We start from the raw sequence: 25,329 nt of genomic DNA on the forward strand, positions 1-25,329 counted from the left end.
GTTTGAGCAAATATTTTGATAAGTGAGGAGATAACAGAGGCTGCTGAGACAAAAGCAACGAACCCGCTATTAGTTTGAGACAATTTGTCCTAATATTGTTTTGAATCATGCGTTTTCCCCCCATAAAAATGTGATTGCTTTGCTTGTTTCATTCATCTTTATTTGTTTAATCATCTGCTAAATCTGTTTAATCATTGAGTTTAAGTGGAAAGATTACATGAAGATATTTAATGCTTAGTGCCAGAGCTGCCCTGACATCTAATCCAGTGCCTTTATATCGCTTTTGGTTGTCTTAGGTCACTGTGTCCAGCATTTCCCAGCCCTCTGCCAGTGATGGGTGGCAAAACCAAGGAGGAAAACCCTCACAACCTGCCTCTCTGCAGCCGTTTACACAGTGCCGGGATGATGTCTTGGATGCAGCTTATCCAGGTGAGACAGGAGGTGGGAAGGAGGGTCCCTACTCTGGAGCATCCGTGTTTCTACCACTGGATTCTGACATGAAGTCCATCCCACTGGGAGGAAGTGACATTGTTTTTATAGATGGGAAACTCAGAGACCTCAACCTTTTGGGACAGAGATGGGCATCACCTGCAGGTTAAAGCCACCCATAAGCCCCAAAAAGAGGAATATGGCTTTGGCAATATAGCAGGGATGCTCAGTGCAATGGTACAACAATGATTTTGGGTTTTTCCCTGTTTCTCCCCACTCTATCCTGTCCTGCTCCCCTCAGCCCCTGGCCAGGGGAAGGGATTAATATTGCATATGATGCTCATGTTTCCACTCACAGAGGCTGGGTAGGAACCACACAACCCTTCACCCCCCTGTGTTTGCTCCTGCAATCAGCAGCCTCAATCACAGGGCTGGCATTTTATGAATTAATAAACAAAAATCATGGACACTCCATTGGGAATCACAGAGAAACAAGGAATTTTAATGAGGATGATGGGGAAATCACATCCCCCGCTCCTCCAATGCCTTTGCTGAGGGTGATTTGAGTTACCCTTTCCCCCCACCCCATTTCCCTCTCCGGTATTCCCGGTATTCCCATGCAGGGAGGTGTTGACCACCCACCAGGCCCGGCTGCCCCGGCACTAATTGCACCAACCATCCGGCAATTTGTGGTGTGCACCGGGCGCTGGCGGAGCTTTTATGGCAGATCTTGTCCTCATTACTGAATAATTCATGGCTGCATTAATGTCTTCAGATCCCAGCGCGCTCCTGCTCTCTCCTCCTCTCGCTGCTTCGCTCTGCCCACTTGGGAGAACTTTATTATGCCTTGCTCTGACGACAGAGTATACAGATAAAAGATAATTGCTTGGCTTGACTCCCCCATTGATATGAAAATAAGATTTAAATTATTCACTTCAGTTTAAAGGTTAGTTGAAGGTTATTACGGGGGGATAAAAAATCACTCCTCATAAGGTTTCTGTTGGAGATGAGGCGGGTTTGAAAGGCCTCATTTGCACGGCAGGACGAGGCGGCTTGTTGTGAATAAACCCAGAGACCCTCAAGAGATTTTAATCACCGAGAAGTCAATTATTTATAAGCAAATTATGCTTAGCTGCTCGGATATACCCAACACAGTTAGGCATGAATAGGGACAAGATGGAACCTATATAACTTAATATACCTCCCATTGTACAATAGCGAAACCTTCACCCGGCGCTTTCCTGCCTCTAATCCCGGTTGGAATTTAATGAGCAGGAGGGCCTGATTCTGGCTCCCTTGGATTCCTGTTTATTTCATTCTTCCCCTTCAGTCTCAGCTTCCAGCCTCTGTCTCCAGCTCCCTTTTGTGCCACCGCCTTGTAAATGGAATTAAAGGATTGTAAATTGTCCTGCCGAGCCGTAGGTCTTGGATGCAGGACGTCACTTTGCCGAGCGATCGGCTTTATCCCTGCTTTCACTTAATGCTCTTTTATGTAGGAAGCTATTTCAGTGTCTGGTGCTGGGAGAGTGGCAAATCTCCTGTATGGAGTTAATAATTAATGCTGCTGCAAGCGGGGCTGTATTTCAGCAGTGGGCTCGCCCTGACCGCAGCGCGCTCTATTCATCATCCGCAGTCCCTGGCATGCAAATAAATAGCTCTGGAAAACCAAAATCGTTGCCCACTGTGCAACGGGATCCCAAGCCTCTGCATATGTAATAGGGCTGCATAAATCACTATTTCTGGATGACTATATGTGTGTAAAGTATACATGTAATAGAGAGATTATGCATTCAGCCTTCAGACATAGGTCCATTAAAAAGACATCTACATCATCCAGTCGGATGCCTGCATTAATACAGGGAGATGCAAAAGTGCTTCTGCACCCTGGGGTGAGCATTGCTCCGGAGAGGAGCAAAGGGCTGGCAGCTCCTTCCCCCGTCCCCATCACCCTCAATAACCTCCTTTGCTGGTGCTTGCAGTGTGGATGCTGAGCATCACTGTCACCCCCAGTACCTGGCATCCCAAGGACTGGGGCTCCCCAAGGTGATGCACCACCAGGCCCTGCTTTGGTTTGTTATTCCCAAAGTCAGATGCTGGAGGCCAAGCACTGGCTTTGGGCTGGAATTAAATAGTTGAGTCCAGCTGAAATAATAGATCTGTTTCCTGGAGTGTGTTCAGAGGGAAAAAAGCCTTTGCTCTGGCTCTGCATGCCCCTGGCAGCAGTTTGTGATGGCCCCAAAGAACCACTCTAGACATGGAAGTTGTTAGGACAGGCTCCTTGTGCTGGCTTCCCAGAGAAGTGGCCACATGTGGTTGAATTAGGAGCCTTTGGGTGATTTCTATATGGAAAACCCTCCCCACAGGGCAGTAGCTCCCATCACAGGGGGTCCCACAGTCCTGGCTCTCTCCCACCTCTGCAGCCCCAGTGCATTGATGTGCCCCTTTAGGTGGGCAAGACCTCACCCTGCCCTAAGAACTGCTGTTAGAAACATAAAATAAGATCATTCTAGGTAAGAAGAGATCAATTCTAAGCATAATGAAAGCCACATTGTATTCCTTGTGTCCCTGTTGGAGACGACCGCTTTGACTGGGGGTTACAACAGCTTTTCAAAAGGATGCAATTACACCCAAGTAGAACCACATGTGAAAGGCAAGGCTGGCTCCCTGCTCCGTGGCCTCTCTGCACTTGCTTCACCTGCACAGGGTAAGTTTCACACTGGGATTTGGGATGGTTTGAATCACTTTTTCATGTAGTAATGCTGTGATATGGTTGCCAGCCTGTGTTAGATGTGGTACTGCTCGACTGGGATTTATTCTGCCTGCTTTGGGTGCTGTTTTCCTGAAAATGTGACCAGTTTTCAATGAATTTGGTGAGATTTGGCAATGGAGAAAGGTTTAGTCCACAAACCACACAGCCCTCATTGGACATAGATGATATCCTGCTGCTTTAACCCAGCTTGCTCACACCCATCCTTAGGTGCAGATTCCCACAGGTAAACCCATGCAGCATCCACTGGTTGCAGTGGATCTGTGGCTGCAGGAGTGCTGCTGCTCCAGCATCCTCCTCAGTGCACTCAGAACCCCCCCGAGCTGTCAGGCTCTGTTATTTATGCCTGTATGTTTTGTTTGAGATGAGATGTAAGCAAAGCCCATGTGTGCCTCCAATCTCCTTTGTAGCAGAAGAAAGGAAAGAGCAAGGAATGTGCTTGCAATCATGTCTGGCCCTTGATTTGCAGCTTTGCTCGGTGTGGAGCAGGGGTCTGGAGCATGCCTGCTGCTGTAGGGAAGCAGGAGCTGAGCTATTTCTGTGTGCTCAGAGGTGCTGAGCTCGAGTTAAACCCTTTTACCTTTAATTTAATATTCACACAGGCTTGACAGGTAATCTCAGGAGCTGCATCCTTATGGCAGCCAAAGCCAACCTGTGGCAGCGAATCCCTTGGCTGAAGTAATGGGCTTTACTCTGCCTCCCTTTCCTTCTCACAGTCAGAGCTCTGGACCCCAGGGTGACAACCCTGAGTGCTGCAGGAGGAGGGGGAGACAGAAGAGCCTGGGGAAGGGAAGGCTCCTGAAGGGGAGACCTGAGAGCAGCTCCAGTGCCAAAAGGGGCTGCAGGAAAGCTGGAGAGGGGCTTGGGACAAGGGATGTAGGGACAGGCCAAGGGGAATGGCTTGAACCTGCCCAAGAGAGGGGAGACTGAGCTGAGCTCTGAGGCAGAAGCTGTTCCCTGGGAGGGTGCTGAGGCGCTGGCACAGGGTGCCCAGAGAAGCTGTGGCTGCCCCATCCCTGGCAGTGCTCAAGGCCAGGTTGGACACAGGGATTGGAGCAGCTGCTCCAGTGGAAGGGGTTGGAGCTGGGTGAGGTTTGAGCTTCCTTCCAGCCCCAGCTACTCTGGGATTCAAAAGGTGAATAAACAGGAGGCAAATGATCTTTAATAGTAATAATCATACTAATATGATGATGATGACAGTGATGATGTTGATGATGATGTGATGTTGATGATGTTGTGATGTTGATGCCTGGCATCCCTGCACCCAGCCCTGTCTCTCAGTGGGATCTGGGTCCGGAGCAGTGGGGGCTGCAGTCCACCCTCACCCATCCATCAGTGCCTGGGCGGACAGAGATTAGTGAGCTAATTGTGTGGAACCGGTGGGGCTGGAATACACATTGCTGGGCTTGTCAGGATGATTGCATTGCTGGGGGCACGTACAGCTGGGAGGGAGCGCTTTGATCTCACACAAACCATGCTGCTGCCTCCTGTTCTCCTTATCAGAGGTGCCTTGGAGCCTATTTGAAAGCACCCAGAGACTCCCAAACCTGGGACCTGGGAGGTGAAGAGGGGAGAAGGCTGCAGGATGGTGTGGGGATGGGAAGCGGCATTGCTGGATCCTGCTCTGGCAGTGATGCAGACAATGGGTGAGACTCAGCATCCTCATCCTCCTGCTGCCAGGGACGTCCCTTTATCCGCAGGGGATTGCTCTGAGGTGACCTGGGGAAGCTCTGATGGTAACCGGCCTCGCATGGCAGGCAGAGCGTAACCTCCAGCACCGGGTATCAGCTTTCCTGGTGTTAAGTGCCCGTGAAATGAAATACTCATTGGGGGAAAATTGCTTGGGAGTCTTGAGCATCCCACATGAGGCAGCGTCAATGGCCATTCTGGGGAAGCAGGAGGAGGTACCAGCAGTGATTCCCCCCCCCAAAACCCTCGTTGCCTTAGGGAAGCCTGGAGCAGAAAACACTTCCCAGCTCTTTAGCAACAAGCGACGAGGCTGGGCCCCTTCCCTCCATCTTCACAGGTCTAAAAACCCCTCTTAAATCATGCAGTGGTTCTCTAATGTATTCACAACGTGGACTACAGAACAAGATCTGAAACACTCCGGGTTTTTTTCCCAGTAAGACTATTAAACGGTGACACTTTGACACCAGCAAGAGGTATATGAGATTAAAAAGTAAAAACTGCATAGAAATCTGAGCGCCTTCACATACTGTTAGAATAAAAATTGCTGTTAGGAGCATTAAAATAGAGTACTTGTCAGGAGCGATGGATTCCAGAGACGTGCCTGCTGCTTTCCGTGGCACTAAGGCATGTGGTCTGCTCTTAGGTAAATTACAGCGCAGTTAGAGGAGGCAGAGGATGCACTCGCAGGCGCTGAGGAGGGATGGAGCAGGGATGCGCTGCAGCCTCCCCCCAGGCTGGTTGGGTTGATGGGGACTGGGGGGGGGGGTCCGCTGCATCTGCCCCTGACATTTGAAATCCCCCCGAGGCAGCTGTGGATGAAAGCAGGAGATGAAGGAGCGGCTTTTCTTGGCACGATTAATCATTTATTAGCTAATCAAGAGCGCTCGCAGGAGATGAGGGGAGAGGAGCTCGTTTCTAATAGGAATTAGTTAGCTGAGGGTTATTTTTTCCCTTCCCTCTGATTTCCCAAGGAAATGATGCTTGCAGAGGTCTGCTTCCCCAGCAGCCGCCCCTCCTGCTTCCCAGCACCCCAGGACCCCCTCACTCTGACCCAGAAACCAGTCAGTGTCTGAAATAGCACAGGGAGCAAAGGAGGGGTGCAGTGGTACCCAGGGAAGCTGTGGCTGCCCCATCCCTGCAGTGCTCAAGGCCAGGTTGGACTGGGTTTGGAGGAAGCTGCTCCAGTGGAAGGTGTCCCAGGGATGGCTCCAGGATGGTTCCATGGATGCAGACCCAAACCAGTCTATGATGATGATGATGATGATGATCCAAACATGCTGGCAAGGGGACAGCCATCCTGACACTGCTGCTGGCAATCGGGCTCGTGTCAATCATGATGCCATTCTGCCCAGCAGGAACCTCTCTGAGTGTCATCTGCTGAGCCCCGTGTCTGCTGACACAGCTGCACATGGGTTTATGCTGGCTCGGGGGAGCAGGACCATGTCCCACAGCACAGCCAGCAGCAGGAGCTGCTCCAAGGGCTGGCAGCATCACTGTGTGTAACACCTTGGAGCCCTCACAGGCACAGCGCTCCCCATCTGATGTACACAGCAAACAGACTGGGAATGGATGCGTGCATCACCCTGGTCACCCACCTTGTCAGCTTGAGCAAACCACATCTCAGAGGGGTGCTGGCACTGGAATCCATTGCGCTCCACACCTCCCTGCCAAGGTCAGGCCTCAGGCTCTGCAGTCAGATTGAATGGGATTCACCACTGTGTCAGCATCACTTCTTCATGCCCTACAGACACACATGTCATGGGCTGGAAGAGAGAGGGGGAATGGGAGAGGTTTGTCACTGTCAGGAGCTGGGGAGCCCGAACAGGCAGAGGCAGGAGGAGCTGAAGCTGGAGCAGGGGCTGCCCCCGAGCTCTGCAACACCCCTTGATGCTGACACACTCTATCCTGAGCAATGGCTCTCCAGAGAGATCCATGGAAGTGCATGGAGGGCATCATTCCCAAAGCATTGCAGGGCACCAGCTTCCAGTCAGGTTCTCCTCATGGTTCAAGGGCTGCTCTCATGGAAGCACTGCAATAACTAGTGGCTTCTGTTAAATCTCCAGCTCCTGGAATGGTGTTAGGTGGAAATCTCTGCTTCCTTAGGAGAGAGGCAGGTCTCAGCCTTCATGGCTTGAAAATACGAACACCAGTGTCTCAGACTAAATAAAAATAAGACAAAATATATTACATTTTAAAATCTGGTGACATTTTGGGGACTGAGTCGTGATTTTTGGGTGTTTGGAACCAGCAACGCCGCAATCAATTCTGCTGCTTCCTTGGGTGATTGCTTTCAGAGAGGTTTTAATTCTCCTATAAATACTGCAGCTTTACAACAGCAGCTTCGGTCAGATAGGCAATAATACCCAGTTCTGCATTTCAGGTGAGGCTTTAAACTAAATTAAATCTCCTCAGTATAGCTAATCAGAGATTAGCTTTGATCACAGTTTGTTAGCCCAGGCCAATCCTATTCAAATCCTCTGGCAGACCTAATATCAAGAGTGCTTTGTCCTGTGCTTGTAATGGGAAGCCCCATCCCCAGGGCAAGGCAGAGGAAGGTTTTTCTCCTCTATATGCAATGAAATGTGTCTTTGGTGCACCCAATGTCTCCTTTTGCCCTGGGATGATTGGTGGTTGATGTCCTGTATCCAGCCTTTCCTCTGGGCTTTCTCCCCTTCTCCCTGCATCCAATGGGAGGGGAAGATCCATATGGCAATGGAAAGAGGCATTGGAACCAGGACACCAGCCAGGCTTATTTTGCTGAGATAAAGCTGCAGAGGATGCAGTTTAGCACAGCAAAGCCCTGCTCTGAGCTCTTCATTGCTCGCACTTGTATCAAGCTATAACAAGTTACACCAGCCCTTTCTCCTGGTTAGGAATATCCTTTGTCCATTGTTGTTGTTCCTCTGTATTATTTATAGCCCAGTAAGTGCGAGATCACAAACGCTGTTATTGAGCTTCCCTCGCTGCCCAGCAGTATTCCTGTTTGAAACAATCCAGCTTGACTGTTGCTATTGATTCAGGTTGGGGGGTGAGGTGGGTAAGAGTTCCTCTGAGCCAAGTGGTGTATTAAGCAATCATTCCTAGAGCTGATGACATAACTCCCCCAGCATCAGTTTGCCCTAATGGGCCTGTATCACTCATGTGCTAATTGATTGGGCACGGAGAGCAGAAAGGCTGCATTTGCTGGCGAGGTGATTTTTATGGCCAGGCTTGTAGCAGAGGTAATGTGCTGACAGCGCTCGTCCCTCTCCGGTTATGAACCATCATCCCTGCTCCATCTTCCATCAGCAAACCAGGCTCCGTTTGGGGCATCCGAGGTAAGGTCCCCAAGGAGTCCCTGTGACAGAGTGCTCCTTCCTGCTCTGCATTATGCTAAGGCACACATGGAGACTGGGAATGGCACAGAGGGACCTGCTGCTGGTTCAGCCCTGGGAGTCCCAACAGTGCTGGACTTTGTGCTGTGCTTCCCAGCCACAGGGAAGGCTTGGGAATAGCTCCAATTGTCCCATTGAAACACTCGGTTTGGGGGAAAAACGTTTATTTCTGCAGCAATCAAAGACAGATTCATCCTGAAATGGTTGTGCTGTGTCTTCAGTGAGCAAAGCCGCAGGGATGGGGAAATCAAAGCCAGCCCTCTGCTGCTGGCTCAACAGCCTTGGGAAGGTGTTAAACCCCTGCCTTAACCCCCCATCCTACAGGCAGCCCCTTGAGGACCCCATGTCTGTCCCATGTCTCTGCCTGGGCAGCATCCCTGCTCCAGGGTGGATCGGGATATTTCCTATCAGATGAGGACTGGTGCCTTTGAAGTCGTCGTCTGCCTGCCTGGAAAATGAAAACTGGAGCTTAGAGCAGCTCGGAGCATCTCTGGGTCTTGGAGGAGATGTCAGAGACTGCTCCTTGTTATCGCACCAAAGACTGATGGGTTTCTAGAGCCGACAAGGTGAGCTCGTGTGTGTGCAGCAGCACGTAACCTGAACAGCTGAAGTCTTCCCAGTGCTGGAAGAAAGAGGATGAGTGCTGCAGGAAAACAGCACCCAAAGGCTCTGGGCTCTGTGGGATCATGGTGTGGACCAGATCAGGAGCACTGTAAAATTCGGGTAGTCCTTTGGTAGAGATTAAGGCTGCGAGTTAAATGCTGGGGTACCTCTGTGCATCATAGCAGAGCACACGCCGGATTTGTCCTTCTCTGGGTGGTATAAAGGATGCTGCTGCAGGGGGATGATGCTGGGTCCATCAGCATCGGGATAGTGCAGGGAAAACGGCGTCGGTCACTGGTGCCTGGTGGGAAGCTCTGCAGGGACTGGCTGCAGCCTTGACTGGAGGGGGCTCGATGAAATGGCACTGATTTATCCATGGGGAAAGCTCCCACCCACAGCAGCCCCTCCGAGGCTGCGGGATGAGGGTTTCCTATGGGATACCCCATCGGGATTGGGGGGGGGGGGGGGGGTCCGGGCCGCTGCGGTCCCCGGTGTGCACGGCCGGGCACAGCCACACGGTGGTAGGAGAGTCCGCCCGCGGAGACCGACGGCACCGGCCCTGGAGGAGGATCGGGCCCCTCGCCCCCCCCCATGGGGCAGCCGGACCCACATCCCCCCTCTGCTCCCCACATCCCAGGAGCCGGTCCGTGCCTCCGGCCCTCCCCCTGCCTTTATCCCTGTCAGGGGCTGGGTCAGAGCGCTGGGCTTGGCTTGGTTATAGAATCACAGCCTTGAGCACTGCCAGGGATGGGGCAGCCACAGCTTCTCTGGGCACCCTGTGCCAGCGCCTCAGCACCCTCATAGGGAACAGCTTCTGCCTCAGAGCTCAGCTCAGTCTCCTTGAATCCATCCCCCCTTGTAGTCCAAACAAAATGGTGGTTGTGGTGATGATCTTAAAGGTCTTTTCCAGTCTGACTCAACGATCTGAAAGATCTTTTCCAGCCTAAGCAATTCCCTGCCTTCCACACTGCACTGCAGCCACTCTGCACCAGGCGTTTCAATGTTCCATTGGGATATTTACATCCTGTCCCCGTTGCGCCGTGGGCATCTCCAGTCATTAGGGAGCTGTTTGCTTTGGTGTGACCTTTGTATCCATGGAAGAGACGCTGGACAAGGTCAGCTTTAATAATCCCAAGGCCATGTTCCCGGGATCAATACGGGCGCTCTCCCTTTGCACCCTCTGCACATAGTGGTCCCTTGTCAGTCGGTGTCACCGGCACAAGTGACGTTAGAGACACTGACTCCAAACACTGATGGGTGGAAGTTTCACTGCTGCCAGTGAATGAACTGTCCTCACCTGCTGACCTGTTCCTAACTAAACCCTTCCTCAGCCGGGTTTGCTTTGGCTGCCCTCCTGCCACTCATCAGTGCAATCCTGACTGGATCAATAGCCCCGTGGCTCAGCCCTTGGCAGTGCTGTCAGTGGGGATGTGTGCTCCAGACAGAGCTGTTTAACTTGGGGTGAGCTCTGTAACACTGCACCGGTCACCACAGGTTGGTTTTAGGGCAGTTTTCATGTAAATGTGGTATTTCAGTTAAGGTGAATTCAAAGCAAACAGCCACGTGCTGTATCTCTTCAGTGCAGGGATGCGTAGGGATGCCGGCAGCACCCTGCTCAGAGCACCCGGAGCTGTTATCTGTGTTTGAACAGAGGGAGAAATGGAGCAGAAACCAACGAGCGGCTGGAGAGGAGCTGTCTGGGATCAAACCAACCCAAGAAAGCTGAGATTTATGGAAGGAAACAGCAACTTCTTCTGGTTTCAGTCGAGGCACATCTGTCCCTCCACAAACATCTGGCACAGAATGCAGCAGCAGCATCCAGCCAGCTCAGTTGCTGGTGGGAGACCAAGACCTCGATGTGATTCAGGCTGAATAACCACAACTGGTTTGTACTGGGACCCTTGTTCGAGGCGCTGCCAGCAGGGTCCAGTGAGTCCAAGGAAACATGGAGCCACTTTCCTGCTTACCAGGGACATGGAAAAGGGACCCAGACAGGTCCAAGCAGCCTCCTAAGGAGCCGTGTGCTGCTTCCCTGACCTACTTACTGGAGTCCTTCCCCTTTTCCACAGACAAGCACTCCATCTGCAAGAGATTGCTTCCTGACATGAAAAATTCACCTCTTAATGGGCCAAACTGCGGCAGTCTCCAAGCTGGATCCAGACTCACCTCTTAGCACATCGCTCTGGAGGGAGCTGCAGCCATCACCCGTAAAACTGAACACACTGTGCACTAAAAGACGTTTACAAGCTGTTCCCTTCTTGTCTTCTTGGGCCTGTGCAGTTGTTGTAAGGCTCCAGTGCTGGCTCTTGGAAATGGACAATGGTGTTTTGGAGCCATTAGGGTTAGGGTTGTGGCTTGTGTTTTCAAGCAAAAGAAGCCCAGAAATCAATATATTTGGGTGCTTTTCTTCTCTTCTAGGATCCAACAGTGGAAGGAACCCCACAGGCTGCCAAGGGGAGACCTGCGGGCAGTGGGAATAGGTGGAGGAAAACGCTCTGGGATGCTGGCAGGACCAACCCTGGAAGGGGAAGGTGAGTGATGCTCTGAGCTGGGACCTGACCCACAGCCAGGAGCAAGGTGGGTGAGCACTGCCAGGGATGGGGCAGCCACAGCTTCTCTGGGCACCCTGTGCCAGCGCCTCAGCACCCTCACAGGGAACAGCTTCTGCCTTAGAGCTCAGCTCAGTCTCCCCTCTCTTGGGCAGGTTCAAGCCATTCCCCTTGGCCTGTCCCTACATCCCTTATCCCAAGCCCCTCTCCAGGTTCCTGCAGCCCCTTTAGGCACTGGAGCTGTTTTTGCTCCTGTATTTTGATTTCCTTGCAAACGGACGTTGTTTTGTGTCCCAGGCAAGATGATGGCTCAGTGAAGCTATCGATTATCTCTGCAAACCCAGACTGATGGCATTGACCTGTTATTTACTGGGGCAATACATTATAAAGCTTTCCTTTCACGAGGCACCACCCTTCCCAGAGCCCTCTTCCCACATTAAAACCCAATCCTATGGCAGCCCAAAGCAGGCAATTCCTGAGGTGCTGATGGCTCATGCTGTGCACCAAGCAGAGCCCATGGGGATGCAGGCAGCGATGCCCTGTCCCAAATGTGGGAACCAGGGAGGACATCTCCCAACTGCCACCTTCCAGTGACAAACCCTGCTCTGGGCTCAGCTTTACAGCTTCCCCTCCCCAAAACCCCTCCCAGCTCCTTTAAGCATGCTCCAGCGAAGCAGAAAACTAATTACAGCAAGCCGTGCGCCTGTTGGAGTGAGGAATTACCAGCAGCAGAGGTTACTTAATAATCTTATTAATTTAAACTACTTTATCACCATCTTTTGCCCCATAATTATGCGTACAAAACGCACACGGAATATTTCACCATTAAAAGCTTGAAACAAAAGATGAAGATTAAGGGTGAGATGAGGCTCCCTCATGCAGCTCCAGTGTGTATGGGAAGGGGAGTGCTGTGCCCCATGGGCAGCCCCGGAGCTCCTGCCTGCTCACTGGGAAGCACTGGGTTCAGTGGGTGCCATCAGCTGGATGATGAAGGAGGGTGAACAAGGCTCTGTTCTGCCTGCAGCATGGTCAGGGCTGTGCAGGGAGGGCACTGCTTTGCTTTCACATTAACTCAACTCATTTTCCTCTGTGTGAGTGCTGGATGTCCAGCCCCAGGGTGAGCTGTGAGTGGTGCCACCTTATGAGCATCCCTGCGCTGATGTTGTGCCTGCATCTCTGCCTGCATCTCTATCACAGGGCCATGCACTGCAGACAGGCACCAATCCAGGCCCAGCAAGGAAAGGCTGCTGGGGAAGCAGGGCCAATACTGATGATTTTGGGGGGCTCCACATTGGAGGGGCTGGAGAACCACAGGCAGGGCTCTGCCCAAGGCATCACAAACAGACCCAGCTGCTGGTTTTGCAGTGCTGGTCGCTCAGTGCTCCGTTTTGGTTAGCTAAAGGCAAACATCTGTGCCTCGAGTGCAGGAAGGCTCCCTATTACCTGTGTCAACAGTTTTGTTTTTAAAGCTAGGCAGAGTGCGAGGTGCATCCCTTATCTGGTGTACAGCGGCCGCATATGTAACACCATCATATAATTAACAGTCAAGATCATTTACATTGTCGCTTAGCTAATTTTCATAATGTTTTCTTTATTATCAGAGGAAGAAATTAACCCAAGAATTTATTTACATACTAGTCTCAAACAGTAACAGCTTGCTAATTGCCTGTTAGGTGATTAATAAGCTTACAGCAGATGCTAATGAATCGAGAGCTCACTGTTTCAAAGGTGCTCTTGCAGCATGCTTGTGTTTTGGCAGCTTAATTAGTGCAATAATTATGTACTTGTTGCTCCTTCTTTCAAGCAAATACTGTCAAATGCTTAAAAGATTAAAGAGAATTATATCGTGCAGAACTAGCTGTGCTTAAGTGTTCTGCTGACTTCCCTGTTGTTCCCAACCCGGCAACGGAGAGATGCAATTATGGCGCAGGCAGGTTTGTGATGGGTTTGATGGGAGTGGAAGGAGCAAGAGGAGCTCCTCCTCCAGCCCCTGCTCCCCATCACAGGGGTGCTTCAATGGGACTGGGGTTGGGATGAATGCAGCAGCCAAGCCTCTGGAGGCTCTGAAAGCCTTTCCATTCAGGAGCATTTAAACCATCTTCTGCATGGAGGAATGGGGGATTTGCCCATGGTCTGGGTCTGATGCAGTGTGGGAGCTGGACCCACAGTGGGTCCCCAGGGGTGTCAAAGCTGCTGCAGGACCCATGAGAATCTCTATTTCTGAGTAAGTGGCCTTGCTGATCCTCCTTCTGGCAGAAGAGGTACATGGTACCCTGTGCATGGTGTCCATTGTGAGTTTCCTTCTTGAGGGGGAAGAAGTAGAATCATAGAATCCCAGACTGGTTTGGGTTGGAAGAGACCTTAAAGCTCATTGAGTTCCAACCCATGCCATGGGCAGGGACACCTTCCACTGGAGCAGCTTGCTCAGGATGAGGTGATGTCCCTGTTTGCCATCGCAGGTTCATTGCTCATCTCTGCCATCTCCATGCACCCAGAGGTTTTGAGACCCCTTCATAACCTTCTTCTTGTCTCCATTCCAGGCTGGGAAGTCCTGCCCCATCCTCTTGGCTCTCTCAACCACTGCTTTGCCTTCATTAACCCTGCATCCCTGTGCAGGCCAGGCAGGGAAGCTGCCACCCTGTTGAACCTTTCCCTGCTCCTTTTCCAATCCCTTTCAGTGCAGCAGAGACCAGAGCAGCCCCAGAGCTCAATGTATGAGCAACCCCAGGTCCACATGATGACACTGAGATGTTCACCTGCTCCTCTCCAGCACCGCATGAGCACCAGTGGGCAGAAGTGTCTGCACAGGAGTCCCCGCGATGGCCCTTGGAGTGTCTGCAAGCAGCAACAGCTCCTATAATCCCATCACAGAGCCAGCGGGTAAAGTGTTGGGAGCAAGTCACAGCAGCTGGGAAGATGCTGCGGAGGAGCCTCTCACCAGTGTCCTATCACGCTCAGGGGATGGAGTGGTGTCCCTGTCTCAAGGAGCAGGCACCTGAGGCCAGTGGAGTGCCACTCGACTGCTAAAACACCCGGAGGCACTGGCAGGCGGTGGGGATGGAGATGGCTCCAGCAAGCTCCGGTTTCCTTGGTGACAGCCGGGATCTCTCCGCTTGGGCTTGGCGAGTGGAGAGGAGCCTTTTCTCTGTCCTATTACCCTGTGTTATTTGGTGCAGGGTTTCAATGGTCCTTGTTGTTGTGGGGCTGAGCCCCACCAGCCCCATCACCTCCTCGGGGATGAAGGCATCGCTGGCAGCTCCTTGCTCCCGCTCCCTCCGTGGTGCCTGTTGCCATCTTGTTGAATTCCTGCATTATCTGATTGTCGCAGTGTGTTTCTCTGTGTTAGGCACCAAGCCAATTTGTTACTTAACCTGTAATTGCACTTTAATATGAGCTATCTCAAAAATGTATTTGGGGAGTGAGTCTTATAAACACATGATATGCTCCCAACATCAAACCGCCGTGCTCTCCCCGAGCAGGCTCTTAGGAGGATTTGGCACCGGCTCTGTTAGTTTTAGTTGCTGATGCTTTATCAGGGGCTGACACGTTGTGTGTTGTTAAAGGGCACAGCCCGTAGGAGTTCTCTGTGGTTAAACCCCGACTCCTTCCCAGGAATTCACTGGGAATGTGATTTGTTGCTGAGTTGTTGCCTTGAACCCTGGGAAACCCACGAGCCTTCAAACATGGGCTGCAAAGGCGTTGTTGTGGGAAATGTGGTGCCTTTCGGTTTGGAAATGCAAACAGGAAGAGCTCCAATGATAGCAGGAACAACGTTCAGCAGCAGCGGTCCAGCTGCCGATGGCTGCTGGCAGATTCACTTCTTAATAACCCCTATTTTACAAGCCCTGCTGCTGCTAACATGCTTTAGTAGCAGGCTCACACTGCACGCAAGGGGAAGGTGTTCAACCTCCAGCTCAACTCATTCATTTTAGAAAGTCACCAGTATTTGCAAAGTGTTAAGCATATAGAAATTAATGTTGACAAATCTGTGAGGAATAGAAGGAAACACAAGAAATCGATGAAGGAAACAGCCCCTGGTTCTATTGTGTGATCCAAGCTGTGCAATAGGAGTTACCTGCAAACCCCGGTGCTGGATGGAAACCTTAGGAGGGGAAGCTGAGGGTCAGGAGGGTAACTGATGTTCACTGTAACAACCTGAAGGTGTTCTGGGCCTCCAGCACCAGCTGGATGTGGGCAGCACTAAAGGAGGTTCGGACATTTCAGCTGATCACCCTCCCCTTGGGTGTCTTTGGGGTTTTCATAGGGCCATAGAATGAATCCCAGACTGGGTGTCCTCATCCTGAGGCAGTGCCTGCAGTGCTGGAGCAGGGGATGGAGAGGGCACAGTGAGCACCAGCGCATCCTCTGCCATGAGCCATCACTACAGCATCCCTGTTTGTCCAAGGGACAGTGTTCCTCTGCTATCAATGAGTCACTTCTGCTTAGGACAGCAGTATAAATTACTTTGGATGTCTGTGTGATCCTATCAGTGTTATCTCAGGCTTCGTATTTTAAGGCTTCTGTGGCCTTCAGAGTAAATAAGTGTTTTCTCCGGCTGACACATGAACCTAGAGGAGAAGGGTAAGCTGTCTTGGCTGGCTCTGGCACAGCAGGAGGAGCCCTGCGGGGTTTCACCACCAGTTGTCGAACTGGACTAATGCCCTATTACATGCAGGAAGGTGATGGAGGGAGCACCCCAAACCAGCACCCTGCGGGGGAGATCCTGCTTGCCCTTTCCCAGACACACTCTGGGCCCAGGCATCATTCCCAAGCTGGCTGAGCTGCCCATGACCTTGAGCTCAGCAATGGGGGTGCTCAGCTTATGGCTATCTCTGTTTCTTGGTGTTTTCCCCTCCTATTCCAAGGAAAAATGATGATATTCACCTCACTGATTCTTGTTCTCACTTAGTTTGTTTCTATGAAGATTTAGGAATACCCCCAAGAGCTTCCGGAGTCTGTATGGAAAATACAGCTGAGGAAGGAAGATCTCCATCCTGGAGAAGGGTAAAAGAAAGATCCATCAAAGGATTATCTCTAGCATTCACTTAATTTTATTACTTTAAGTGACTTTATTACCTTCATTTTGCTTTCTGGTGCATTCCAGCACTTATTTAATAAACCCCTCTCTGGTTTTAAAGAGCAGTTTAGTTTTTATGGTAATGCTAAACTTAATCAGATACTCAAATTAGCTTGAAATTAATTATATTGACAGCAATAACCCTTAGTTCCCTCTTCACGTCCTGTGTACGGTTCTCCTTCTAGACTGCATTAGATGCCATTTAGACACAGAAATAAGTTCCCTGCCCATGAGGGCCTGTCCCACAGGCAGTGTTGGTGGTGTCCTCAGTGGGGAGGAGACAGAACCACATCAATGTGGGGTCTGGAGCTTCTTCTTCCTAATGTGACAAACTCTGAGCTTCTCCTCACATCTCCTCCTGGGGTTTTTGAGTAGCCCAAAGGCACCACCTCATTATGGGGGGGACCTCGAGGACAAGCAGCTGGAGGTCCCCAGAGCTGCCTATACATGCAAGGTGACAACCTGGAGCATTAGGTATATCCTGTAGATCAGGAAGCCATTGTCAAGATCATAGAATCCCAGACTGGTTTGGGTTGGAAGGGACCTTAAAGCTCCTCCAGTTCCAATCCCTGCCATGGACAGGGACAACTTCCACTGGAGCAGCTGCTCCAAGCCCCTGTGTCCAACCTGGCCTGGAGCACCATCCCAGTGGTCATCACTGGTGGGAGGGCTCTGGAGTATGGGAAGATCTGTAGGGTGTCACTTGGAGCTGCCAGCAAACACCCCTGTGTGCTCTCCCATCTGAGCTGCATCCAGCCCCTCCAGCGGCGGCTGCTATTGATAATCACTGTGTGTTGGTGGAAAGCCATTTGTTATTGATGCCAGTTTAGAGGCCTTATTAGCTTAACATGCCTCATTGCTCCAAAAAGGAGAACTTGCCTCCTTTAACGGGCATGGGGCCGGTTCTCCCTCCGTGCTCTGACCTTTCCCCAAGCCGCCCGCCTGGCCCGGGGCACACAAGGTGTTAAAGTGCATTAATGAGACTGATGTGATCAGCGCTGCCAGCACGGAGCAGAGCGAGCCTGGAGTCTGATGTGAGCCTGCATTTAAATAGCCAGAAGAGTTTGTAATATTAATGCACGCTTCATTGCCAGCGTTCGGGCTGGGTATACACTTGAGTGGAGAGTGAAGACAGGCTGATTCATGGAGGATTCCTGCTCAATCTGCCGGAGGTTCCCAGGGACCTGGAAAACGCATTATGGTAAAAACCAACATGACCTTCCGAATGCACCGCGCGGATCCGGATCCCTGAGGATGCAGCAGTGCTTGGCGCGGCAGAAGGCTCCCCCATTGTTTGCATTCTGGCTGGATGATAGCAAAGTAATCAAATTAGAATGAACCCCCCCAAATCGGGTAATATCCGCAGACTATATTTAACTCCCGTGATCTATGTTCTCGTGAGCAGGCATACGCATGCCCCTCTGCAGTTGTCATGTTAAAGCTTGTTTTGCCTTTGATTGGCTCCGAGGCAGAATAATATGGGGGATGTAACGTAAGTTGTTTTGCCTTTTGGAATGAATAACTCTTGCGGTAAAGCTGACACGAAGCATAAATTTGTTAAATTACATAAACATTATTGCGACCCATAAAATTCAATGAATCCTCGTCGCCTGTTTACTCATGGCTGGCTTTACTGTTTGCACAATGTAATTTAACGTGTCAATTTGCTCTCAAATAAAAAACATCTGGCCTCCTGACATGCCAAAAACACTGCGGAGATGATCTGAGAAAGGAGCTAAAAGCCTGGGCTTTGCACAGCAGTTAGCAAGGGGCTCTTAAAAGGAAGCCAATATCATCCAGATCAATTGATGGCCTCTTGGCAAAGCGACGTCTGCAAACCCGGTAAGATTAGTAAATTTTATCCTAATTAAAATGAAGGGAAGCCATGGCAGGCTGGTCTCCCGCTCCTGCCAGGATTGACAGGCATCCCCTTGGATTTGCAGCAATCTTATTATTTGGGAATCGTGAATAACAAGAGGAAAATTATACTTTTATACCAGATTTATAGAGCGGACGAGCTGCGGAGTCCCACTAAATTAATTCCCCTCCATAAGCCCCTTAGCTCGAGATTCTCTTTGGGAATCTCAGCCTTTAGTAGTCGGGCTCATACAAACATCCCCGGACCCGACAGCTACGCGCTCAGAGAGGCTGGTAAATCTCAGCTTAATCCCTAATGAGCAGTAATACCTCTGGCTCCTCCAGACAGCGCCCAGAAGATGCTGACCTAAATAACAGGAGTTTAGCAGCCACATGTGGCAGAAATCCTCCTTGCCATCCACGGCTGCTCCCGCTGATTGATTGAGACGTTTATGATTTGCATAGGAGACAGTTCGTGTAATTACGGATTACGGAGCCAAGCCAATTGGTTGCAAGGCTTAGAGAGAGGCCACGTCCCGGAGGAGCCGGTAGGGAACCGTGTGCTCTTCCTTGGTTGCATCTTCTGGGCTGGGAAGCGGAAAGCAGAGAGCACGAGTCCTGTGCTCATCGCCTGCCCCACGGTGCGAGGCACTGATGGAAAACAAGCCCAGACATCAGCTTGTGGGGTAATTAGAAACCCTCTGGAAAAATCAGAGCAGACCCCTGCTATGAAATCAGGAGGTTACAGTGAGTTCAGGCATTGTTTTAATTAAGGAAGAGACATCTCTTCCTTAAGGGAACACTGAAATCACATTACAGCCGATAGGAAAGATTTCCCATCCTGTCAGCGAGGGTTAGACACTTTGGTGCGTAAATAACTCGTGATTCCTGTTCGCCCACCAGGATAACACAATATTTGCTTTGAGAGTCCATGGGGCTGGCGGTGGTTTTGCTCTAATCAAGTTCTTGGCATCTCGTGCAGGAATTCAGGAGGACTCGAGGAGCTGCAGTTGCCGTAATTGGGCTGCAGTAATTGCACATCTCTCCAAGTGATTAATGAAGGGAATGAGAAAGTCAGAGGGAAGTCACCCACTGGAGGAGCTGCGACACCAGCAGGGCCGGGCACAGACTGAGCCCTGGGATTTATGAGCCAAAGGGATATGGGATCGAGGGGAAAGCCCAGATCCCATGTGCTGGGGGGGAGAGGAAATGGATGGTGGTGAAGAGCAGGGCTGCAGAGCACAGAGCTTCGGTGGGGATTATCGGATGGAGATATGATGGAGCTAGCACGTGTCCGAGGGGATGCTGCCAAGTTGTGGTGGGGTTTTTACCCAGCAGCTCTCCCAGATGATTCCTGCTCTTTTAGCGAGGGGATGACTCCGCTCCCTCTGCACTGACTTCCATTAAAGGGCAGTATTCCATGGGAGCGTTAGGAACATATGGTGCAAATCACTTGCTTTGGAAGCCATCTAAGGAGGAAGGGAAAAAAAGAGCTGTGGATACCCATATGTAAAGCCTGACTGCAAACATGACAAGGGGAAGGCTCATTCTGCCTGCTCTAGCTTCCAATCTGGAAACGTTTATGCCTCTGATGACATTCACTGCGCTGCACGGAACGATCCCTGCTTCCCACTCTGCAGCCTGCAGCCAGATGTGGATGGAGCGGGATGGACTTGGGACCCGGGGAGTTTACAAGGGGACAAATGGACCCATGTGCACCCAGCTCACAGCTCCTGCACCCATTTGCACCCAGTGTTTGACTTCTACATCAGTCTCAGTTCCTGCACCCATGTCAGCTCCTGCAGGCCCTGTTAGACCTCATCCTGCAGCCAGGGCAGGTGCTCAGAGTTAAAGGCACTTAAGGAGCAGCCACACCACCTCATTTGGAGCATTGCACCCAGCTGTGGGGCCCCAGTATAAGAAGGACTTGGAGGTGTGGGAGTGATTCCAGAAGAGGCTGTGAGGATGCTATGAGGTTGGAGCAGCTCTGCTCTGGGAAGCTGTGGCTGCCCCATCCCTGGCAGTGCTCAAGGCCAGGTTGGACACAGGGGCTTGGAGCAGCTGCTCCAGTGGAAGGGGTCCCTGCTCATGCAAGGGTTGGAACCAGGTGAGCTTTAAGGTCCCTTCCAACCCAAACCAGGCTGGAACTCTGTGATGTGGGATGGATGTTCACTCCCTGTGACTGTAATTTAGACCATGGTTATGTCCTACCCAGGGAGAAAGGGGCATCCCTGCTGCTAAAAGAGGAGAAACCTGCGGCTTTGGGTTGTGAAATGAAGGGTTTGGGGCAGGCAATGGGCAGCACAGTCAGCAGGAACAGCTTTGTGGGATGTGTGGTTCCAGCCCAGCATCATGCTGGGACCGAGGTGGGGACACTGGGTGCTGGTTCTGCCCCTCTCCCTCACGCTGCCCTGGCTGGGGATGAGCAGTGTTGTGTTTGCTGTGTTTTGGCTTAGGAAGGTCCTGCTGAGCAGCACCTGTGGGCATTGGTGTTAGTGTCTGTCAGAGCAGGGCTGCAGCATGGGATGGGGATCTGCTTGTTTTCCAGCTGTGCCAAGGCTGACCCTGGATCAGGAGAGTTTCTTCTCCCAGGATTCAGGTATTGATGGGAAAAACCCTTCTGAGATGGAAGATGCTGGTTTAAATTAAGAAAGAAGCAGCTTGGGAAAGAAGCTGCATAAACCCCATGTTCTAGAGGCTTTTCCTGGCACTTCCCATGTCCCAGGGGCTCTGGGCTGGGGCTGCACAGCAGAGCTGGAAACTGTTCTGATGGGAAGCACCATGCAGCTTCTTTAGCACCTTGGGAATGGGAATGTGATGTGAGGTTTGCAGCCCTGTCCCTGGCTTCCCATCCTACAGAGAGATGTGTGGGATCCCTGGGAGCTGCAGGGTGGTTTAAGATGAAGCTGAGCTGCTTTAGTGGGGGGTTTGACCACTTCCCTCCAGCACAGGCTGGCAATAAAGCAGGTTTATTCCCTGCATGGGGAATGTTTTGAATACCGATGCACATGGAGCTGATAGCGCCGGGTGATGGCCCCTCTGTGTGTGTGAGAGCAGGAGCTGCCCATCACCAGCCTGGGCTCCAGGCTCCTCATTAAAGCTGGGGCCCTGCAGATCCCTCTCACTCTAAACACTGGCGCTTGATGGATGCTCTGCTGCTGCATCCCAGGGATGTCAAATAAAGGAAGATTAGAGGAGGTGCGTGGGGAGTGCTGAGCCAGCGGGGCTGGTCTGAGCTGATAATAAACCCTGGGCCCAGACTAACCACAGTGGGGGGCTATGGGCCCCTTCCTGGCACAGAGCAGGCAGGGCTGCCTGCAGCTCCTGTGCCATGGACATGCATTGGTATGTAGTTGTCATGGGCATCCCATGGTAGGAGATTTGCTTGACCAGCATGGATGGTCCTGAGCAGCATCACTGTGTGCAAGGGGCATCCTGCCCTCCTCTCACCAGGTGATGGCCCCTGCTCAGCTCTGCCTGGTGCTGCTGTCCCATTGGGAATGATGTCATTCCCATTTGGCACTGGCTGTTGGCCTGGGGACAGAGAGAGGATGGTCTGGGCACGCAGGGATGGCCAGATGGGATCGCAGGGTGGAAGGTGCAGCTTTCAAGTCTCTTAATCCCTCTTTTTTCCTACAGATCAGCCTCTTGCCAGACCCCCCTGTGCTTGAGGCTCCCAGGGACCGCATCCATCACTTGAAGCCTGCACCAAGCTTTGCAGCAAGCCCTGGGAGGTCTCAATGAGAGGTAAGTCACCCCATCACTCCATGGGTAGGGTGGGAGAAGCCCCCTTGCCCTGCACCCCCCTTGTACCCATAACATGGGTGTTTTCCAGCACTCCAGGACAGCAGCAGCAGTGCCCTCTGCTACCACCATGGCTGGGGCTGCTGCCCACCCTTAGCAGTGGGGAGATGAGAAAACTGCCCTGAAATAGCAGTCCTGGTGTGAGCTGGAGAAACCAAATCACAGCGAAGCAACAGCAGCAAAGCAGGATTTATAACACCCTCAGCTTTACTCTCCAATTTCAGCTTTGAAGATGAATGTTTGCTGCACTGTTATTCATTTATACATTATTTCCCTATCTCCTGAGAGACACTGTGCTCCCCAACACACACGCACGAAATGAGTTTACTTCTATTTCTAAACCCATACCAGTTCTGCCTTGAAAGCACATGCTCCGAAGCATCCCTCTGTATCCTTGCGTGAAGACCCAGCTATGGAGATGCAACCCTTGTGGTGTGGGTCCATGCCAGGTGAGTAATTGCTTTGGAGTCCACAAAGCCACAAGAGTTATTGTGGAGTTTTGCAAGAGGTTTGGGTGTTGTGGGTCCTCAATGGGGACACCAGGACCGTGGTACCCATGTGAACGCTGCCTGCGAGGTGCTGTGGGAGATGGCGACGTTAGATCCCAGGGTGATAAACCGTGTGTAATGTTGTGTTGCAAAAGGAACAATGAATGTAAATGAGTTGGAGAGGGTTTATTATTAAAGGGAAGATTGATGGTTCAGCTATCTGGTGTGGGAAAAGCTGGTGTCCTTATTAAATGTAATTATCTGCAGCGCTAATAAAAGCTCACAGATTTCCCCGGGTCAGGCTGCTCTGCTTCAGCTCTGCTCCCAAACATTAATAACAGCAGCTGGAAGAGCCTGAAGAGGAGTTCAGAGGAGATGCCCATCAAGCCAAGCACTTGCTAATTGCCGGTCAAGGACGAACATGGAGTCTATCAGGGCGGCTGTTAAACTGGCTGTGCAGGATGAGTGCAGAGAGGAGCTGCGGGAGCCTCAAGGCAGGGAAGAGATGCTCAGAGCAGGCAGCCCCTGAGAAACTCACCTGCTCGGAGGAAGGAGATGCCTTTCCCAGAGCATTTATGGGAACAGGTCACCCTCATACTGAGCTCCTTCAGCTGCAGGTTGATGCTTGGGCACTCCTCAAGCCCGTCTTGCCCTGGGATGATGCTGGTGCAATAACACGCTGCTGACCTCAAAGGGATGAGAACAAAAGCCGGGATGCGGAGAGGAGGAGGCATCATCCAAAATGAGATGTTTCGGAGCGCTTTGATCTGCTATTGTTTTAATTAACACCTCTAATAAGAATGTGAGATTCTGGATAAAGGATCCGTGGATCAACAGTTTAATGAGCTTTCCCTTTGGAGGAGGTGTGAGCAAGGCTCCTGGCCAGGCTCTAACCTCCCAGCAGCGTCACTGTGGGCTTGGCTGCCCTGGGAAAGCTTCAGGAGCAGAGAGCAAGCAGAGACAAAGGATTCTGCTCACTGGTGGGAAAGCAAATGTCCTCTTCCCTAAAGAACAACCCAAAGTGGTCTCCATTGCTTTAAGAGATGCTTCCAACCTCATCTCTCATAGCCTCCTATGTGACCCTTCCTAAGCACAGATGGTCCAAGGTGCTGTCATGCCATGTGTGAGCAGCACAGATGAATAAAGACTTGCTCCCCTTTGCTCGCCTTGAAGACTGGATGCTGTTCCAAGCAAGGGGAGGGCAGAGGCTGAGTGGGGTCCTCTGCCCATAGCCAGGAACCTGGGGCTTCATTAGGAGATCCTGACACCCAGTCAGCAGGAGGACCCCTGCTTGGATGCATCCACAGGGATGCCCAAGGTTTTCCCCACCACACTTGGAGGAGCTGAGCAGCGGATCTGTGCGGCCACAGCAGCACTGAGGATAAACCTGCCCATAATAACCATCCATGTGAGTGAATCAGGAGCAGGGAGGGAGCTGGGGAGGCAGTGCCTGGCTGCTGGGGCAGTAACGGATGGCTCTGCAGCTCTGCTCTGTTCAAACCAGCAGGCAGATAGAGAAGCACCATCCATGCATCACTCTGGAGCACTGCGGTCCAGGGAGCAGTTTGTTCCCCACATCACAGCTGCTGCAGGCAGAGGGAGTTTCCTTGTCATCACATCCAGAGAAATCATCCTCTGAAGCCAAACTCTCTGTTTTACAGGATGTCTGCAGGGCTGAGCCTGCTGGGAGGAGAGATGCCCCATTGCAGAGGTTGGCCTTGGGTCTGGGGCTCTGCAAAGTGAGACCAGTTCAGCCACGGGCTGCTTCAGCCCATCACAACCGTGATGGAGACAGGAAAGCCTTTGGTAAGAGCTCAGCTTGGACCCAGGGAGCCCAAGGATGTAGTCACTGTGTAAGTCTGGGTTACCTTCCCCTCCCCAGGATGGGATCTCTGCATGAGTCCCATCAGATCAGCTCTAATCCAGGCACTTCTTTCCCACCCTTTCCCTGCAGATGCAGTGGGATAACACAGCCAGGCCTGAGGAGGGGCATGAACCAACACAGTCAGGTAAAACCTGCAACCTGTTGCCTTCAGCAATGGTCACTTGTGGGGCTGAGGTCTGCCCCTTATGCTCAGCTTCCAGTCTGTGATGCTCTGGGGTTTCTCCCTGCAGAGAAGGGGAGCAGGAAGTGCCTGAGGCACCAGGAGTCACACACCTAATGAATTGCTCTGATTGAATAATTGCTGTTAAAAGTCTCCTCCTGGTTGTACAATTCAGCTGGTGGTGGTTCTGGGATGGATGGATGGATGGATGGGTCCCACCAGCAGCTATAGAAGGGTGGTGGTTTCAGTTTTGCCTGGCTATAGATACATCCATAAGTAACATCAAGTTGGGAAGCTGTCAGCTTCCTAATGGCAGCATTTGCTGTAAATCCACAGGGATGTCATCAGAGCCATAGGACTCAGTCCAGCTCCCATCAAAGCCAGTGGAAATGGCTTGCTCTTTCCCACAGGCATGCCCCAGGGGCTGGATTTGGGCGTTGTGCTGCTGTTCCAAAGCACAGGGTGAAGTTCAGGGTGCTCTGTGAATAACTACCATTAACAGCAAGGGTTGGCACATGCTTTCCTCAGGTCCTGCCTGCCAGAGTCATTAACCTGCCTTGGTTTTCCAGCATCCTTCTGCAGGCAGGATGGCAACTGGGTGAGTGAGCCATGGATCCTGCTGTGCCGGCGTGGGATCAGATGCTGGT

The 25,329-nt window shown here is 51.6% G+C and overlaps 1 long non-coding RNA gene across 2 annotated transcripts; it reads left to right on the forward strand.

Moving 5' to 3' along the window:
- The first annotated feature begins 298 nt into the window (after positions 1 to 298).
- On the forward strand, positions 299 to 14,053 carry LOC115947618 (uncharacterized). Of its 2 annotated transcripts, none has more exons than XR_004081507.2 (3): positions 299 to 429; positions 11,281 to 11,393; positions 13,952 to 14,053. It is a non-coding gene; the product is annotated as an uncharacterized lncRNA (long non-coding RNA). The 2 variants fall into 2 exon arrangements; XR_004550008.1 differs by lacking the exon at positions 299 to 429 and adding an exon at positions 2,919 to 3,133.
- The last annotated feature ends 11,276 nt before the right edge of the window (positions 14,054 to 25,329 follow it).

The sequence above is a fragment of the Melopsittacus undulatus genome, chromosome 9, assembly GCF_012275295.1.
Source record: "Melopsittacus undulatus isolate bMelUnd1 chromosome 9, bMelUnd1.mat.Z, whole genome shotgun sequence".
In the NCBI taxonomy this organism is placed as follows: Eukaryota; Metazoa; Chordata; class Aves; order Psittaciformes; family Psittaculidae; genus Melopsittacus; species Melopsittacus undulatus.